The sequence below is a fragment of the Gordionus sp. m RMFG-2023 genome, chromosome 3 (assembly GCF_954871325.1).
Source record: "Gordionus sp. m RMFG-2023 chromosome 3, tfGorSpeb1-WG-v2, whole genome shotgun sequence".
Classification (NCBI taxonomy): Eukaryota; Metazoa; Nematomorpha; class Gordioida; order Chordodea; family Parachordodidae; genus Gordionus; species Gordionus sp. m RMFG-2023.
In genome coordinates this window covers 14,088,437-14,108,335 of record NC_088777.1, presented here as the reverse complement: position 1 = coordinate 14,108,335, position 19,899 = coordinate 14,088,437, and the positions used below count along the sequence as shown (strand labels likewise).

General features: G+C 27.5%; 1 protein-coding gene across 1 annotated transcript in view; it reads right to left on the bottom strand.

Moving 5' to 3' along the window:
- Positions 1-4,134, bottom strand: part of LOC135925711 (guanine nucleotide-binding protein subunit beta-1) — a 30,669-nt gene extending 26,535 nt beyond the window's left edge. The window contains exon 1 of the mRNA XM_065461169.1: positions 4,064-4,134. The gene's annotated coding sequence lies outside the window, so the exon portion shown is untranslated. The remainder of the gene's footprint in view (positions 1-4,063) is intronic.
- Positions 4,135-19,899: the final 15,765 nt, after the last annotated feature.

Genomic DNA, 19,899 nt, shown 5'->3' with positions numbered 1-19,899 from the left:
TTAAATTTTATAACTACTTTTAGTATTGATAGGGATTTTATTTAAAGTCCAATCATGTTTATAAAAAAATATATAAAAATTTAATTAGGCAATTTAATTATAACTCCAAAACATAAATAAAGGCCAATAAAATATTTTGAATCCCCGCTAATGTTGTAAGAAAGCCCAATCTGGTCGATTTTTAAAAAAGACACGATTAATATTTTAGCCAAAATAGTATTTTATAAGCCTCGAGATTTGGTAAATAGAGGTCCAAACCTTGCTGCTATCCATGAACAAAATTTCCAAGCTTATTTTGACTAATATCTTAATCGAACCGTTTTTAAAAATCGACCCAAATCAATCTTTTTAAGGACACTAATTCATAATATAAAATTCAGACAACTTTTCTTAGAAATTTTATGGTATTCATGATTTATATCAATTTTTACATAGATTTTTCATACAGATTAAAAAAAATACACAAAATATTATGCTTAAAATGGTCTGAAATTTATAGGATAGGTATTCTAATCATGATGGAATACATTTCCGGTCCAATTAGATTTTCAAATTTAAAAATCGCCCTCAGTAAATGATACAAAATTGAAATTAAGAATCCCCATCAAGGATTCCATCTTCCAATATGATGCGGCATATACTATGACCGAAATGTTTACACTAAAAATTATTAATGTTAAATCCGTAAATTAATTTACTTAATGCCTATGATATTTTGTAAAATATCCATTATTTTTTGCAAATGCATGCCTTTATTCAATCTTTTTATGACAATTTCCTTGTGGGTATTAAAGGTGGGATTAATAAGAAAACAAGAATGAAATTAATAAATATGTTATTAAAATACGCAATTATCAAAATTAAATAAGTAGCCGGAAGTTTATAATATAGGCCTGCAAAAATATTGAATATTTGAAATCGTATGGAATCGAAAAATTTTAATATTCGTATCTTGATCCGATTGGTAAAATGTTTTGAAAAAGGGAAGAAAAAAAAATAAGAAGTAGATTAGTTTGGTGATAAAATGATGAATATATATATATGTGATATCTTTAAAAGGTCTAATTGTCAGCCTATCAAAATTTACATTATCTTAATAAGTTATAATGACACATATCAGATGTCAATAATCTAAAAAGCACTATAACTGAAGAATAATTTACACTTATGAACATTCAATTCAATAATAATTATAAATATTTTACTTTGTTCAATTTCTATTGTTTTTTTGTTTGCACATTAAAAATAATAAAATATAGTAAAACTTAGCATACAATTAGAATTTACAACATAAAATAATCTTATCCGATTTTTTCAAATAAAACTTTTCAGAGCTAATATAATTATTTTTTAAAGGCCGGTATTTTGGTGGGTATAATTAATAATGACTCTAAATAGAGGTTCATCAAATGAAAGATGATCACAACTTTTTAAATTTTGATTTTATTTTGCGTTCCTATTCTTTCCTTATTGGGTTAATGCAATCATTTTATTAATTTTTGGCGGAAAAAATTTGGTTAAAGCCACATTCACTTACTATTTTTTCTCAATATTTAATGAAGAAAAAATATTCCAAGGTAGCTCTTATGGTCTGCAAATGGCAAAATTTTCAAGCCCAGCCTAGCTAAATTTAATCTGGTCCTATTCCAATTTTTTTACTAAAATTGCCCAGCTAGGTTTTTTCATGTCCAAAAATATATCTAATAGAAAAATAACCAATAATGATGAGGATTTAGGTTTCATGATTTTCTTATTAAAGCAATACACAAATGTAGGAAAATGAATTCACATTTATTGATAAATGATGTCGAGTTTTAATTTAATTATCAAAATTCTAAGCAAAATATAATATATTATTTCAACAAAAATCTTTGAATTCACTATTAAGTGGGAGGGTATCTCTACTTTTTGCTTATCAGACCCGTTAATTTTTTGCAAGGTCCAAATAAAATGTTTCCAGATGTTACCCAGCCCAGACTATGGAGATCTCTAGCAACTCTTCATTATTTGGCAGATTGGTAGATTTATATTCTCATTTAGGGGGGAATTAACAAGGCTGGCAACATCAGCTTCCCTAGAAAATATCAGTAATATTATCCAGTAAAACTGTGAGAACATTGATAGTTCACAAAGAAGTTTTCTTGCTAAAAATTAATTCTATACCTGTTTTAAATTTTATATATTATAATCATTTATATAACATTAATAAATAGAGTAAATTATTTTTTTTTAAATATAATATCATATAAATTTTTCTTTTTAAAAATTGATAATCTTAAAAAAATTCAGGGTGGGCTGAATTTTTTTTTTAAAATATTGAACAGGGCTATGATTCAATTATCTGGAATTTTTTTCTAAATGCACCAAATTTTTTTAAAAAGTAATATAAGATAGATACTCCAACTATTTCTTGGTCAAAGAAGAGATATTATTGTGCCTCTGCAATTAAAGCATAATAATATATAGTTAATCTTAAATTTCTTGATTTTCTGCATTTGAGAGCGAGAAAGAAAGTTTTAATACTATTAAAAAATTTTATAATTTAAAAAAATATAAATTCTTGATCCTTAAACTTTAAAAAAAGGTTCATGGTTGTGGTTCAGTATAAAAAGGTTAAATGATTCTGGTTAGGAGCCACATACTTGGTTAAACAGCACAATTTGGTCGATTTTAAAAACGGCCAAATTAAGATCTAAAATAATATTATCTAAGCATCAAAATTATAGTAATAGATATCCAAACGTTTTTTATTACATATTAGGAAAATCATGAAACCTGAGTTATTTTATTTTGGTAAAATTTTTGAATTAGCCATTTTTAAAAATTGGCTAAATCGAATTGTTTAACAAACTAACTAAATGTGACAGATGTTTAAACCTTTTTTTGCAGCAGATAATACAAAAAAAAAATATGTAATGGCATTCAATCTAAAATATTGGCATGCCCTAATTACATCAAGTAAAAAAACTTGTCAACTAAGGATAAGATTGCAATTTATATAAAATATAATGTATTCAACAGATATGCAAAAGTAGGCTCAACCCATCTTGGGCCAGGCACATTTTTCAAAATTGGTTGAGGCCTATTTTTTTTTTTAATTGAGCTGAGCTGGGTTCAAATTTTGAAATAAAATCGATGTTTTAAAATTTTTGCAAAAAATAAGGCACAAATATATTTTTTTTTATTTGTTTGGAGAATGGTTAAAAACCTAAATAAGTTTAGTGTAAAAATATATTAACAAATTTATTAATTTCTATATTTAAATTAATTTAGGCCAGCCCAGTGTACAAATAATTTATATTTTTGGGAATTTGGGGAACAAATTAAAAAAATTTAGTTTAGGATTGGGCTGGACAAAATTTTTTTCAATTTGGATCACAAAAAATTAGGCCCAATGCAGAATACTAATATCATCTTTCTAGCTAACTAATATTTGTGTCAAAATATTGAAACTAGTTAGCACTTCTGAAAAAATAGATTTAATGGAATTATAATATAATTACACATCAAATATATTAATCTAATAATATGTTTAGTTTTTTTATTAATAATTCATATTGTATGTTTTATATAATATAATATAAACAAGGTGTTTATTTTTTTTTATCAATTGCATGGATAAAAATATTATATGTAGAACATTTGTCAATATAAATTTAATGTGTATGCTAAATATATTACCTTTTGACAAAATAATTATTAATAAATTAGAAAATATATAATTTTACTTTAACATACAAAAATCAATAAAAAAACAATCAAAATAAATCATATGGATTATATTTATAATAATAGTTTTATATTTAAAACTTAAATAGCAAGTTTGATAAGATATCAATGTATATAATAGTGCATATTATTTATACATTCATAAATCTAAAGTGTCATTGTTAATTTGTAAATAAATAAGATCTATGTTCTAATAGTAATCTTAATTATATAAGTTAAAAAGATAGTTTTAAAATGGAGAAACAGAAATATTAGAATTAAATATAAAAAAATATTTTACAAAATGTAAGAATTTAAAAGGCTAATAAGCTATTTGGTATATAAATATACTTACATATGATCTTGAAAGGAGGCACTATAACGCGATAAAAACATAAAAATTGATTTTTTTTAATATTATCCTTATGGTTAACAAATCAACTACACATCGAAAATATTAAAAATAATATTACAATATAAATATTAATAACAAATTAATTCTATAAATAATAGTGTAAAAAATTTGAATCAGCTTTATAACAACCTAAATAATTTTCGATGCAATTTTGCACTAAAAATTTATTATTTCTTTCAGCTTTTATTAGCTTTTTGTTTTTTAATAAAATTATATTCCATTTGATTGGTGCTTCTACAGAAGAAGAGAATTAATCACGATTAGAGACCAGCAAATGATAAAGTTTTTTCACACAACCCGTAAGGAAAAAAAGCTTTTAACGACACTACCGGATCCGAAATTTTTATAAAAAAGACTTCCCGACCTAATTTAATCAGAAAATTTATTTTATATTTTTACCCCAAAATCAAATTTTTTATATAAAATATCTAAACTGAATAAAATTTTAAGATAATATCAATCAAAAATTTATTGATGGATTAAAATTAAAAAAATTTAGCAAAAATATTTCCAAATCCACTACATGGAAAAGAAATTTCTGGACCCGATCCAAAATTTAAAATATTTACATGGCCAAATCCCAACCCAACCCACGTGCAGATACAACACTTAGATGTCTGCAATGCATTGGCGTACGCAGCGGGGGGGGGGCAGGGGGACAAATCCCCTCCCAAAGCCAAAAAATGCAGATGCCGGATATATTTTTCAAAAATATTATTGTTTATATTAATTTATATTTGTTAATATTTATTCGTATCTCATATTAAATATATATTTAATTATATTTAATCACATTTATCTACTAAGTTATATTATCAATTAATTTCGATTTCAAGTTTTCCGGCGTAATATTTACTTATTATTTCCAAATTTTTAGTGGCGTAATATTTATCTACCATTTTCAAATTTATAGTCAAATAAATATTATTTCTGAAACTTCTTGTCCAACAGGGAAAAAGAAATTGCAACCTTGTCCAACGAGATAGAGGCTCTGCCATCAAGCAGTAACAGCTTTCAAGGAGTTAGAAGAGCCAATTATTTGCTATTACTGAAATATCACAATGGCCTGAAAGAAATATTTCCTCAGAAGCAAGAAAATTATTTGATTCAATGCTTATTCCAAATTTTATTTCTCATTAGAATGTATTATTTAATTATACAACTATTTTAAGTATTACTTTTCAAAAACATGACATTGACTTGATTAGGAAGATGAGAATAGCGGAGTGCATTTTATCAGAACTCAAGGAAATTAGGGCTAATGTTGATGAAGAATTACATATTTTATTGTTGAGTCAAAGCAGAGCTATACGTGTTTAATATTTGTCTCCTTCGACTTGTAGCAAGGCAAGCTCATCGTTAAAACATTAATATAGGATCAGTAGAAGAGTATATCTTAAATACAGATAAATTTATAACCCAAATAAATGAATTTTTAATTCATCATGCAGCACTTACTAATCTGCAAATATTACTTCCACAAAAGCCTTCCCAACCTTTTTCAGATGGTGATAGAAAAAAAAATATTTGTTAGATTTTTATTATGAAGATGTTAAAGTATCTTATGATGCCTACTAGCTGAATAACTATGTTTATAAGATAAACTATGGTTGATATAGTCCCAAAAAATGCAATGAATGCTCTGCATTATTTCAAATACATTTTAGATTAAATTCCCAATGTATTAAAAGGGTTTATAAACTCTTTCATTAGTAAACTAATGAGAGAACATTCTCTTTTTTAAGAAGAATAACAGAGGCCTGCAGAAGTACCATTTGCGGGGCACGGCCCGGATTTTTTTTAAAGATTTTTTATGGCCCGGCCTGGGTTTTTTTTTAAAAAAAATTTCAGGTCCGGCCCGGCTATTTTTAAAAAAATTTCAGGTCCGGTCCGGCTTTTTTAAAAAAAAAATTTAGGCCCCGACTCGGCTTTTTTTAAAATAAAATTTTCAGGCCCGGCCCGGATTTTTTTAAAATAAGTTATATTTATTTTTAATTTATAGCTAATAATAACGATTTCAAATATAGGCTGTTTTAAAAAATACAGCCCGGATTTGGTGTTTTTTTAAAATAATTCAGGACGAGCTTGGGTGTTTTTTTAAAAAAAATTCGGGCCCGGCCCGGGTATATTTAAAAAGGATCTTTTGAATATTCATAGGCATTTGACGACAAGCAAGGGAGATAATTGATAAATTAGCTCAATCACAACGAAGATTGGATTTTACAAAATATATAACATACAAAATGTAATTATTCCAGAAACTATTTGTGTAAAGGCTCAAAAAATTCAAATTTCTATTTTGGGTCATTTAATTGATTCTTTACATATAATTTTTTTATAATTCTAATTAATTTAAAATTGTGTATTAGAAATAGTTATTAGTCCTAATAAATTTATGCTTGATATTTTTAAAAAACAATAATATTTCCTAAAAAATTTTATTATCTCCCCCTAGACCAAATTCCTGCGTACGCGCCTGCTGCAATGGGCAAGTTTTGGCACATAATACCGTCCACTGTTTTAAATTTTTTTAACCCGCTAGCCCGCTCGCTCATGACATGATTTATTAAAATATATTCATCCACCTAAAAAAAATTTAATTCCCCACCATCGCCGGCTCAATTTTTATAAATTATTTGATGGGTTGGTTTGGGTTTTTATTTATTGTAAAATATTATTACAAAATATGCAATATAAAATAAAAAAATAATTTTTAATAAATATAAGCTCGTTCTGTTCATTACGCCATAAAAATACTTTAAATTCACCAACAGTTTATTTTTGTTTAACATACAAACTATCCCGCCCAGTGCTTAATTTTTTTTAACCCGCCCATTGCAGTCCTTTAACCCCTTAAAAAATCAACTATGCATCTCAAAATTCCTTATCTAGTTTTGACTATTTTTATTTTACCCATACCTTAGGCTTTTCATAGATGCAGTGTCTACATGAGCGGGGGGGGGAGGGGGTAGGGACAGTTTGCATCCTAATATCTATAAAGGGTTAGGGGGTAGGGGGTAGGCATTATGGGGGGTAGACTATAATAATCTAGAAAATTTTCCATTACATTTTTATATTATCTATGGATAACATTTTGGTATTTTTAGGGGGGTAGATATATATTTTTGAGGGGGGTTTGCATCCAGTTAATATACTGTCATGTAGACGCTGCATAGATGCGATGGTGTGTCACTAAACATTTCAGTTTGCTAGTGCTCAAAGCATATGGACAAAAGCGCATCGAGTTGAGAAATATTGAGCACTTTATTGGTTAGGTTATTTTCATATGTTTTTTAAATAATTTTTTTTTTATATAAAGAGATAAAGTCCGGTATGATGATCATGGTGATATTAAATATGGAATAGGATTATATTCAAAGTTGGATATATATAAAGAATTAGTATTATTGATTGATAAGTGATTGTACTGTATATGTACTGGTAATTTATTTAATTTAATCATTTGTTTATTTCTAGGTTCTCAGAATGTTAATTAAAAGTAAAATTAACATAGCCAATATATTCCTTCCATAATCAAATTTTTTATTTGGTCATAGGCTTTTTACCCCTCCTCTTATTTCTCATGGGCGTTTAAGTAAGTGGCTTTGCATTTTGAGATCACAGGTAACTGCGGTCTGCCCCAAAACATGGATGGCTCTCTTAATTGTCTTCATCTTTTATCCCAGTTTGATAGGTTTTTCATAAGAGAACCAAGCGTTATTCTTTTGTATATATATAACTGTTATATATATGACGTTTAGGGCTAGTGAGCTTTGTAATAATTCTAATAATTACATAATTAAAATAATATTAATTAACTCACAACTCATTTAAATTACTAAATATATAATTTTAAACCATCACTTTATTTTTAGCTTACATAAATATAATCAAAATTACATTATTCCATCGAATAAAAAATTGATTGCCATTATTTTGATATTCGACATGTATAATTTATAAAATTGTCATATGATATTGTATAAAATTACGTGATACGTGATATTAAGCGCACTAGTTCTAAAATGTCATATATATGTCAAAGATATATATATAACAGAGCAACGCTTGGTTCTCTCATAAGAGCCTATCTAACTGGGATAAAAGAATGGGAAATAATTAAATAAATAAGAGGACCATCCACGTTTTTTGGGCAAGCCGCAGTTACCTGTGCGCGCAAGAGTCAAAGCCCCTTACTTAAACGCCCATGGGAAAATAAAAAGAGAGGTAAAAAGCCCATGCCCGATTAAATAAAAAATTTGATTATGGGAGGGATATATTGGCTATATTAATTTTACCATTAATTAGAATGTGAGCAAACCTAGAAATAAACATGATTAAATAAAATAAATACCAGTACAAATACAAATACAGTACTATCACTTTCTTCCAAAAATTTTTGCACAAGAAAATCTACTAATCTACGTGTAAACATTATTTGATTGACATTGGATATTATATAAAATTATATATATAGTAAAAATACACAATTGCAACACCATGTATTGCGTAAAACTGTTTACGTATAATTCACCATCGCTCACTTTGGGCATGTGTCTGTGAACAACGTGCTAGATAAAATAAGATAAGATTCAAAAAATTTTACCGGCACTCCATTTTTTTTGAATTTCGAATTTAAAAACCGCATGGCGAAAAATTGGAGAGGTACGGTTTCATCCGGTGGAAAATCTGAAGTGATAGAACGGTAAATATTATTTTATTTTAATCATATTTATTTACAGATTCTATGTACATTATATCTCAATATTGATAGTAATTATAACTTGCACTAAAGAAATTAAGCTTAAAATCAGCCATCACCCACCTTTAAAGTAATTAAATTATACTGTACTTCTCGGGTATAGGCTTTTTCTTTGTCCCACTCCTTATAAATTAAGCCTATAGAGGTTTAAGCAACATTTTTCGAAATGTTGTGCCTACAAGTACATGCGGCTTGCCCACAAACGTGTGGAGGGCTCCTCATATTTTTACTTTTACCCAAATTAAATTGTTCCAATTAGATGGAAATGGAAAACTTAGCGTAGCTCTGTTGAATCTTCAACACTAGAGGGCAAAAGCGCTATATATCACGTATCACGTAATAATTTTGCCAGATATTTATTTTATACCTATATACAATTAAACCTTCAATTAAATAATTTAAACAAAGGTAATATTATACATTTTTAAATAAATTAAAATATTTTTCAAAATAAAAATTAAAAATACTAAAGGTAAGAATTTTTACTTATTTTCTTAGATTACTTTTATAAGAGAATTGACACAAATTAAATTAATTTATATATTTATAAATTTCATTTTTATTTTATTAGAACTAAAATAACTGGAAAGTCTAATAAAGAAATACAATTTTCTTATCAAAAATAAAATACAGGAGGAGATAGTTCTAAAAGAACATCGAATATTAGTTCAGGAAAACTGAGAATTATTCATGATTAATATAAATAAATGTTTAAATCCATCATACATATATTATTATTTTTAAATGCATACAAATTAATGATTAGAGTAATTAAAAACAATATTCATCAAAGAATAAAACCTTCAATGCTGCTACTTTTACAAAACCATCATTAACATTTTTGAACCTCATTTAAAAAATATAAGTTTTTACAATGCATTGATAGAAATTATAATGAAGGAGATATCATTTATTCCAGCCAAAAAATATTAATCCGGCCAGTGACGTAGCTACGGGGGGCGATCGTTTTTCCATGATGTTAAGAAATTAGCAAATAATATATATCACATAATTATCAAATATACATATCATGTCTATGTTAAATAGATTTTTATCTTTATTTGTATATACATTTGAATGACGGGGCTTCAGTTAAGGTTAGACTGGTAGGGGGTTCGACTTGCTGGGATCTAGTAAGTGTCATTTAAGTTATTATAAATAAGTACTAGTAGACGTTACTTTGAATTTTATTAAAAAAGAATTAATTAAACATAAATAAGCCAAAATAATAAATTACAATTTATTCTTAAAAATAATTATTTTACAACTAAAAAAAATCTTTTTAAGTATAAAAATTTGCCCCATTTATATGGAAAATAAAACGCGCAATTATAAATTAAAGTAAATTGCAAAAAGGAGTTGTGATAGTTCTACCTTACATAATTAGGGATAAAACCTACCCCCCATACTTTCCAGAACTCTTATTATACCTCTAGATGCAGGGCGATATCCCAGAAATAAATATCTAACTTATATTTGTCGAACACCTTACTAAGGACTCCTAAGGTAAGAAAAACCCCTAAGTAAAAGAAAACACAAAAATCAAATGTTTTACTTTTAATGTAGTTAACTCAAAACAATAGAAAAACTATATTTAATTTTTATGTATTAAAGACAAAACAAAAGAAGGGTAAAAAAAGAAAAACTTTATTTAATTTTTATGTATTAAAGACAAAACAAAAGAAGGGTAAAAAAAGAAATTTAATTGAATTTTATAACAACATAATATTTTTTTATACATCTTATCAATAAATTTATTTCAAAAATTTGATTAGATTTGTTGCAAAAAAGTACTTCATATATTGTAAACTAATAGGTATGTAAAATTTGAGCTTAGTTAAAGAACTACATATAAGTGAATTGAAAGTATTTAGATTCTTTTTTGTTATTAATCCAATTTTATAACTTAATCTAAGTATCTATTTTGGGTTTTTAAAAATATTTTAAATTTCCTAAGTTTATTTTCTTAAAATAATGTATCGCAGGAAATCTTAATCTTTGTATACCTTTTATAAAAAAAAATTTTAAGATTATAATATAAACCTAAATTAAAATTATGAAGTTGAAAATGTACTAAAAACATTTTACTCTTCTATTTTGATTTCAATAAAATTTCATCCATTATAAGAGAAAAAGAAACTAGTATTTTACTTTTATAATCAAAATGTATAAATTTCTTATAAATAAAAGCTAATATTAGTCATTGTAATTTTATTTAATATTTATCAGAGACCTGTAGGCCCGGCCCTAAGCCAAGGCCCAGTTACCAGGCTCGGGCCAGGCCTGATAATTTTTTTTAAAAAAATACCCGGGCCAGGCCTGAAAATTTTTTTAAAAAAATACCCGGGCCAGGCCTGAAAATTTTTTTAAAAAAATACCCGGGCCTGGCCTGAAAATTTTTTAAAAAATAGCCGGGCCAGGCCTGAAAATTTTTTTAAAAAATACCCGGGCCAGGCCTGAAAATTTTTTTAAAAAATACCCGGGCCAGGCCTGAAAATTTTTTTGAAAAAAATACCCAGGCCGGGCCGTAAAATTTAAAAAAAAAATTTATACAACACCAATTATATTCGTCAATTAGATATGGATATATAGCTATGATTAATATAATGTTGGGTGAAAGTTAACACCAGCTAACACTCATAGTATCTATTACATAATATAAATTGTTTTACTGCCATGGAATAAATACGCAAAGGATAATATGTAATAAATACATTATTATATAATATATGTTATATTTTTTATTAATTAAAATATCAATTTTATTTTTTTTATAAATACAATTAATATAGTATTTTCTCAAAATATTATTTACACAAATTTTTTATAGTATCAATTTGTAATATACTTAATATCTGTTTAGAATAATAAAAATAAATTATAAACGGTTAACACAGTATTTTATCTAGAAAAATATTAAGCAAGCCTGAAAATTTTGTTCACGGAAGGAACAAAGGTCTAGACATATAGTCTCGAATTTTCAAGGCTTAGTCAATATTTTTCTGGCGAAAATATTGAGTTAGCCGTTTTTAAAAATTAGCGCAAAACGAGTCGTTTAACAACATTAGCTAATATGCTTGCTTATTAATTGATAATACTCGCCGAAAAATATGATAAAATACGGAATAGGTGAATTTTTTGTATATACCAGGTCAAATATAATTTAAAAAAAATTCCAAACCGAGTCTAAAAATTTTTTTTTAAAAAATCCAAGCCGAGCTCAAAAAAATTATTTAAAAAAATATCCGGGCCGGGCCTAAAATTTTTAAATCCGGGCCGGGCCTAATTTTTAAATCTGGGCCGGGCTGTAAAGAATTTTTGAAAAAAATCCGGGCCAGGCCGTGTGATACCTCTGCAGGTCTCTGATATTTGTATAAAATATTTTAACAATTGTGCTAATTTCATTTTAGCAGTCATCTTCCTAAAATTAATAACAATCAATCACTTATAGATTATGATCAAAAGAACACTATTTATTAAATAAATAAATAATGCAATAAAAAATTTAGGTAATTATAATGAATGTAAGTTTTTCCCACAAAATGCAATAACTTTTACAAATTTAACATATATAATAAAACATGGATAAGTAAAAACAAGTGACATTATATTACATTAGAAACAAAATTAAGAGTGGAATAGTTAATAAGGCAATGGAACTTTCATTTGATAACTTGGATTGAAAGAAGTCTTTGACAAGATAAAATCTTTCTTTAGGATCCTCTATATTATTACTGAAATTTGTCTGCCCAATTTTTTAATTAGGTCTTGAGCTTGAAGATAAAAAGTGGTCATGGTGATTGTTATAAAATGCTATTGATAAGAGATATGTATTCATATTTCAATTTTTTTGTAGCAAAATTTTTGTTTAGGTATGATGGAACCTTACTTATATAATGTAAATGCTATCTACAATCAAAATTTTAAAAAAAAAAAGTTTCATATTATGTCTATAAATGATGATTGTTATGTCTTTGAAATTTATTTAAATGAACTAGTATACATTAAAAACAAAATTAAAATTCAACTCGAATACTAATTTACCCCAATAATTTTTTAGATTATTTCTAAACCCTTGCTACAGAATCATGACGTGAAATTCATCATAACATATCAAGGATTTGCCTAACTTTGATCGTAAATTTGGTCCATTTTTTTCTGATTGGTCTATTTAATCGCGGGAAATTAAAATCATTTACAGTCTTGTTAACGCTCCTTTTTAAAAGTAGCGACTCCCGCTCCCGCTCCTACCTTCTCAAAAGGAGCGAACTCCCGCTCCCGCTACTACATATTAAAAGGAGCGCTCCCGCTCCAACTAATGGAGTGCCGCTCCATAACCGCTCCTTTGATTTTCATTTTTTTAGAAGGTACACGAAACAAAATCATATTTTTTTATCAAAACGTTTTATTTATATTATATGATATATCAAAATATTTATAATTTTTTATTAGCTTTTAAAAGTAATAAATTTTCTAAATTAGAATCTAACAAACACCCACGCTTCTCCCCTAAGACCTGTTTTGCGATACTAAATAGGCGCTCCACAGGAGCACTAGAGGGAAGCGGGGTATTGTATTTAATATAAATATTTTTTAATTCATGGAAATGTTCAAAAATAGTAATTTTGCTATCATTATTTAAAAAATATCTATCCAATATATTATTTTCATGGTAATCGATTTCATGGATACAAGGTTCCCGTGAACTAGTTGTAGCTATTTTTTCGTCGGGTATTTGTTTCCTTAAAATATTAATTAATCTGGCTTTTAGTTCCATATTTTTTGGATCTTTTATCCATTCCCAATTTATATATCTATAAAATGAATATTAATATGACTTACAAGATTTTTCAAAAAATTTTCAATATAAAAAGGAAAAACTGATGTTTAATGTTTCAAATGATTAGATGAAAAATCAATATAAAACTCGGCTCAAATAAAATTTTATTTTCATTAAATTATAATTAACAAATATTATTAATATTTAAAAAATAATATAATTTATATATTAAATTTAAAGGAGCGGAGGAGCGCTCCAGCCCTAAAAGGAGCTACTCCCGCTCCTCATTTTTAAAAAGGAGGGGCGCTCCAGCTTTTTTTGAAAAAATGTAGCGGCGCTCCGGAGCGCCGCTCCTTAACAAGACTGATCATTTATAACCCTAACCTGTAAATTGAAAAAATCGTCCATTTTAACCTAAAATGGACAAAATGGACCATTTTACGATCAAAATAATACGATCAAAGGAGGCCCTCCCATATCAAGCACGTTGGTCCAAAAAAGTGCTAAATATTTCTCAACACGATCAGCTTTTGTCCAAATGCTATGCTCAATGGATGTTAATTTTTTAATGTTATAACCAGGTGGATATTGTGAGGGAGCAGTGGCACTATGAGGGAGCGCGCAGGGTCGAGGAAAAATTTGAATAGACCCCTGAAGCAAAATATCCTTGAACTAAAAATAATTTTTTGCGATTGCCCTTTGAACTGTTTCTTTTATAATTCTACAAAGTAACATATAGATTTAATTTTATTATTTAAAAATTAATAAGACTATCTAAATTTTTATTAAATGAATACTATTTTTTATTAGATTAAATTAATACATATAAATTATATTTTCATCATGTCAGTTTGCAATCAAATTCTGTATTAAAAAGAGAATATACTCACTAAATATTAATTAAGCATTAATAGTTGATGCTTAATTGACTTTTATTATTTAAATTATTACATAACCCTAATTAAATAAATATAATCATTTATTAATTGAAAAATTTAATATTGTAATTAGCTGAGTTAAAAATCCTTACTCAACTATATTATTCATTTTTAAATTTATACCATGCCTCATCATAAAATATTTTCAAGATCCAAATAAGTATAAGAGATTTCTTTATAAAAAGTAAGTAGACATATAGTTTATAAACCTCCATTATATATAATTGGTTATAGAAACAAAATGCCATTTTACAGATGTATTTGACAGTTATATAATATATTACAATTAATATTTTAATAATAAATGGTTTTGATAATAAATATAGGTAACAATTTGCATTCAATTCTTTAACGCCATCTATTTATTTAAAAATTAAACATTTTTTTATTCATCCCACATTTATGCAATAAATTAGATATCTTTTCTTCTATTTTATAATGTGTTTTTTAGGAAAGCTATTTTTTTCTTTAAAAACAGTTTTGAGTTAAATTTATAATACTAGTATATTTTTGATATTATTACAAACTACTATTATTTTAAGTATACCAAGTAGAGGTGATACGACAATAATATATAAAATCTTAATTGCTTTCATCATATCACTCTGGTTCTTGTTTTATAGTTACAAAATGCTTCATTTCTAATATAGAATCCTTTCTGTGTAAATAACTCAAGGCTTCAATGTATTTGCATAATTTTTTCTAAAATTTTTTAGTGTTTTGTTTTATCAATTTTTCTAACATAATAAATTCTGATATGAGTTAACATCGTGTGTGTCATGGCTATGACTTCAAATTAACCAGAATCTATTTTTTGTGTGGCTATGTAATTTAAGATTACTACAACTGCTATTCTGAGAGCATATTTGAATTTTTTAGATAAGCAATAATGGTCAACTGTGTAGTTGGTTATATATCATTAAAATTGGAAGATAATTTTTTAGAAATTTAATATCTTACAATAATTTTCTCGATTACTTATCTAGCTTCCATCATGTCATCTAAGAGGGAGCTCTAACTACCAAATAATTTTATGATTTGGATTGATGGTTTATATTCTCTTCTTCAAGAATTATTGATTTGGTTAGGCCTATGAATTTTTCCTTATTGGTCCATTCTATAAAACATTGTCTAAAATGGTAACAGAAAGTTATATTAGTTTCATGCCCTTTTGTCAATGTAAGTTGCTAAGAATTATATTATATTATGTAGTTTTTAAAAACCATTATCAATTGAGGCATATGTATGAATTAATTAACATCTTTTATCACTTGTAATTCTTTAGACATAAAATTTTTTATATCAGCAATCGAAAATATTTTATATTGTAATAAATAGATATTGTATTAAAATAATATTATTTTTAGAAATGTTTTGTATTGCATTAATTATTTATATGCTAGTTTATTTTGTATGCATAATATAATAAATGACAAAATATGAAATTCAGAATAATTGTTCAGTTATATTTTAAAAAAGTATATATTAATATAAAACCCGGCGGAGGCCGCGCAAAAGCAGGCCAATGGCTAGCAAATTAGGGGGTAGCCCCCTGAGATTGTAAAGGCTTGCGACGCCCCTGTAAGGGAGGTTAATCCCACACCGCTAATTTTTTTTGATTTATAGCCCACTTTATATATTTTTTTTTCAAAAAAACTAAGCCCCTTAATATTTGTATAAAGTCTTGGAAACCTAATATTAAGGTTTTGAAAATTATAAAATATTAAAAAAATTCTATATAAAAGGCCTACTTCATGTTTTTTATAGTGACGTTAAAGAGCCCGGTTTGGATCGATTTTTAAAAACGACTCTATTAAGATTTTAGCCAAAATAGTATTATGTAGGCCTTAAAATATTGTTCATAGATGGCAGACAAGTTTGTACTTCTATTTGCCAAATTTGAAGGCTTAAAATCTTAATCAGCCCTTTTTTAGAAACGAGGAAAAATCTCGTTTTTTAACACTAATTTTTCGATAAACTTTTTGAGTTAAATTTTTTGAATGCAGCTTTAAAAAACATAAGAAATCGTTTTAAAGTTAAATTGTATTATAAAATAATTTTTTTTATGTCTATAATTATTGAAAAAATGTATAAGCACTAAATAATGTTTTTGGAAAATTAGCTCATTATATCTACAAGAACGTGAGCATATTAATCAATAATAGAATCTATATGAATAATATTTAATAACAAAAAAATTAAAAGCTGATAAATAGCCCTTTCAATTGAATCGGACCAAAAATGATCTTTCTCATGCGCAGGAATTAAACTGTAGTCAATGCTATATGTAAAAAAATCTAAGTGCATCATATGATATAATTTTTTGTTCACCCTAACCTAATAAAATATTTTTGTCTAATAATAGTTTTAATTAATTAATTAATAAGAAAGGAATTAGTTAATTTGTTTTCAACAGTTTTAATTTATTTAATAAATTACAATGTGTACTTTAGCTCTCCAAAATTTTGACAGGTCTCGAGCCTCCAATAGGTTTCTACTGACGTCACTTGATGGTTAATAAGTATTTAATTTGTCTAATATTCAAAAAAAACAGTAAACTGTAAGGTAAAATAAAAGAATGGTTAGTTAAATTTACGGCATCAGCTTCATATTCACTACCAATAGAAGCTAAATAATCTAAAAATATAATCATAATGATTTACAATTAAATGCAAATCAAATGACTTAATTGGATTTGGTGTTGGAAAGGTTAAATTTGTATTCTAATAAAAATGGTTTGAAATTAGTGATCTGAATCTGGCCTAATTTTTCAAACCCGACCCTGCCCAAAATTTTTTTAAAAAGTTTTACCGGCCCAGCCCGAACCTGATTTTTTTTTTCAAAAGTATTGCCGCCCTGGCACAAACTTTTTTTAAAAAATTTACGGGCCCGGCTCGAATTTATTTAAATATAGAAATTAATTTTTATAATTACTCATAATAAATATACCCTGATTTTTTAAAACAAATATTAGGCTCGACCCAGATTTTTAACAAAAAAATTGACCCAGGCTACTTTTGCAGATCTCTACTTGAATGATGATAATCAATCTATCTCCAGGAGGTGCGAGGGACTAGAATAGAAATCGAAGATAAATTGCGAATATTCTGGGTAGTGTGTTAGGATAGGATTTAGAAACGAACTACGTCTTAGAGAGTTAAAGGCGTTCGAAAAGTCTATTTTAACTAGGATATCGTCACTGGAGTCTCTATGTAAATACATTCTAGTCATGGTAAGGGATACCTCATATCCACCTTTTACGCTGACCACTAATTGATTCGGGCAGAGACTAGATATCGTGACCAACATTCTGCTTACTACTAGCTTGGCGGTTAATCAGCGCCAAGTGGTTCCAATAGCAATAGGGCGAATATCTTCATTAGGTTTATGGAGAGCTACGAGTTTAGTTCCATATTGGAGTGGAACAATGGCGGGTGGTATGTCTCCAGTAAGCATATGGTTGATGAGTTGGGTAATTTTTTCCAAAACCTCGCATTGTTGTACGATGTAAGATACGGTTAGATCCTGTAGGAATATAAGTCGAAACCTATCAAACCCAGGTGAGGAATCGCGTTAAGATAGCCTTTCTAACGTAGCTTGTGGTATAAGTGGCTGCAATTAGAGGGGCTCCAGTATTTCTTTCTTAAGATCGCGTTAGCGGTGTTTTAGAAGAGCTTGCTAATTTGCTTGGTAGTTATGAGCCAGCTTACTGTCAGAAGTTGCCAGGCATAGGGCGAATTTAACATTCAGGTTATCTAGTTTTTTTTAGATATTAGACTGGCCTTGGTGAGCAGATTATTTTTGTGATTCTTATTTTTATACGTCATCACCCTTAAAAGATGTGGAAATGTGAATAATCGATAAGGGGTAAGTAGTTGCATCCTTAATTTGCTATGTCAGAGATTTTTTGCTGGAAAGATCGGGAATAAGGCAGTAAAGGCAAGCCAGTGTTTTACAGAAGAATAATTACTTATCAAGGAACTTTTTTGACAGGCGTCTCACAACTTGAAGCCTTGCCTAGGTATTCGTGAAATAGCAAATGGTTTTGGTTTCGCTAAAAATATTTCTGTAGAGCCAGATGCATTAAACGTCGAAGTATCTGCGCGGAGGTAGGGATTGTTGGGCTAGTAAGCACATCAGCCAATAAGTTGGGAATGGTGACTATGAGTAAGACAAGGGCTGAAAAGTCATTAAGGGTTTGAGGAATGGCTGGTGATAAGATGGGTAGACCAGGTTGAGGACACTCAATTTTCAGGTTCCATGAAATAACAATAGCCCCAATTTGGTTACTTTAATAAGTTTATTATGGGCAGTTACATTTGGTAGATTATGTGTTGAGGTCTGGTGTAGGCTCATAAGGATTGTATTAGAGGTATACTAAATGAGCTGTTTAATTGTAAGATTTCGGTATAGTTATTAATTAAATTTGTTAGAATTGGCATTTTGAAAATAAATATGTTATTGAAATGAACAGTTATATGGTAAATAATCTTTTTCATTATCAAGTAATAGATAGCTTGAAAATATGTTATTGAAATTAGAGTTGTATGGTAAATAATTTTCTCATAAGGGAGCGAAGGATGGAAGTGATGACAAAATTATATTATTTATGTATAAATATTTTGCAAAACTTTGACTTAAATCCTCCCATCTGGAATGGAATAATATAGATATGGTGTTTGTCCCATCTTGTAAATGGGAAATTTTTATCAGATTTAGGGTGAAGATGGATAACATTATTGTTAAAATTCACAAATGTATTTATGGCTACATGTCTATATTGAACTGTATATTGGAATTCATTTAAACTTTGGATTTTCCAGGCTTTAAATAGATTGAAAGATATTAATCATGGTTGAACTCAAATTTGTGTTTAACTATTTCCCAGACTTCAAATAATTTAAGATATTAATCCTGGTTAATTTCAAATTTGTATTTAAACTTTGGATTTTCTAGGCTTCAAATAGATTGAAAAATATTGATCCTGATTGAACTCAAATTTGTATTTAAACTTTGGATTTTCAATCGATTGAAATATATTAATCCTTTGGATTTTATACGCTTCAAATATATTGATGTAAATTCTGGTTGAACTCAAATTTGTATTAATTTAGTGCCAACGGGGCAAATATCCTTTGAGATTAATAACAGCATTGTTGTATGGCGGGATTTGTAATGGAGTGGGAGGAATACCGATGGAGAACCATGTATATACTTGAATCTAGATGCAATAGAGCAGTATAATCCTCAGGGAAAAAAATTTAAATTTGTGATTAATTTGGGTAATCATGTAATT